Source organism: Drosophila teissieri, chromosome X, assembly GCF_016746235.2.
Source record: "Drosophila teissieri strain GT53w chromosome X, Prin_Dtei_1.1, whole genome shotgun sequence".
In the NCBI taxonomy this organism is placed as follows: domain Eukaryota; kingdom Metazoa; phylum Arthropoda; class Insecta; order Diptera; family Drosophilidae; genus Drosophila; species Drosophila teissieri.
In genome coordinates, this window is record NC_053034.1 from 23,426,242 (window position 1) to 23,427,747 (window position 1,506).

The following is a 1,506-nucleotide window of genomic DNA, read 5'->3' on the forward strand; positions in this document are numbered from 1 at the left end:
TACCTTTCGCTCAGGAAGGCATTCATTTCTTCCCAAGCTGGGATCTCGGATTTGGCAGTTAGCGACTGTTCCCATAAGGACAGGGTCTGCTTGGGCAGTTTGCTCGCGCAAAGGAAAACCAAGAGACAATCCCAGTTTTCTGTGGATACCTGGGAATGCGCTAGTGCTGTTAAACACCCCTGAATCGTGGATTGTAGCTCTTTTAGAGCATGACCAGATTCTTGCGAAATTGAACTCAAGTTAAAAAGGAGCTTGAGCTGGCTGTTGACTAAAAGTCGCTTGTTTTGGAACCGATCTCGAAGCGCCTCCCACGCCGAAGCAAAACCATCATTCGTGAGAGGAGATTTCGCCACGATGGCTTTTGCTTCGCCACTTGTTTTCGTAAGGAGATGGAATAGCTTCTCGACCGGAGTCAGCCTGGGGTTGTTTACGTAAATTGCCGTGAATAGGTCCCGGAAAGTGGGCCATCGGAGGTAGTCGCCATCGAAGACTTCCGTGTCGCATGGAGGTAAGCGGCAGCCGGACGAAATTAGCGGCTAAGAGGGTGCTTGCGCGACTTGAGGCGTTGCTCTGTCGATTGTTTCGCCAATTTGTGCTGCACATGACTCGTATACTGAGTAGCAGTAGTCATATTTGGCCTGGAGAATAGGCACTGTGTCGAGGGATCCTTCTTGGGCCATTAGGTCAGAGCATGTTTCGTACTCTCTTTCCACTTTGTCCCATAAGGCTCGCACCTGTTGCAGACGGACTTGTAACGTGTGTAGGGACGGAGAGGCTTGATCAGGAGTGTTGATCTTCGCTTCGAAAAGGCTTACGCGATCGCTGACGGCGATGAATTTATGCAACGCTGCGGTTGCGGGCGTTGGCTGCTCAGAGGATGCCATTTTCTTTGTGGTAGAGCGTGTGACGCGGAGGAAATCAGTCCCGACAGCGGAGGGACTCTCGGATTTTCTCGATAGAGAAGACTCACTAGACGCTCGCGTCACTGGTCGGGAAATGACAATCCTAGGAATTGTCTTCGAACTGGTCGATGGCAAAACCTTTGCTTTCGGAGTGGGAGTCGCGGTTTTGACCCTGGGACTAACGGACTTGGGTGCTGGCTTACCGCGAGTGGATAGCGGAGATTGCGGGTTGAACTTTTGTTCTTTTCCAGGTGCGGGTGTCTTTTTCTTGTCTCCCTCTAGGGGCATGCTCAGCTATGCCCTAGGAGAAGGAAGTCAAGAAGGCCTGCCCGCCGCAAAAAATGTGGAATCGAAAAAGAACCAGACACAGAGAGCACCCAAATCTGGATGGACAAAGAATCCCGTCGGAATTCGGGAGTAAGTTGCAATTGGGATCTGGAGATTGGAGCACGAAAGGACAAAAAAATTCCAATTTTTGTGAAATCAGGCCCCAATCGATCTTCAATCAACTGGAAAAAGCTTAAATGAAGCACAATATAGCTAAAATTCAGTGCGAAAAATAGCTAGGAGGATTCACAAAAAAACAGCTAGAGTGAAGTCCACA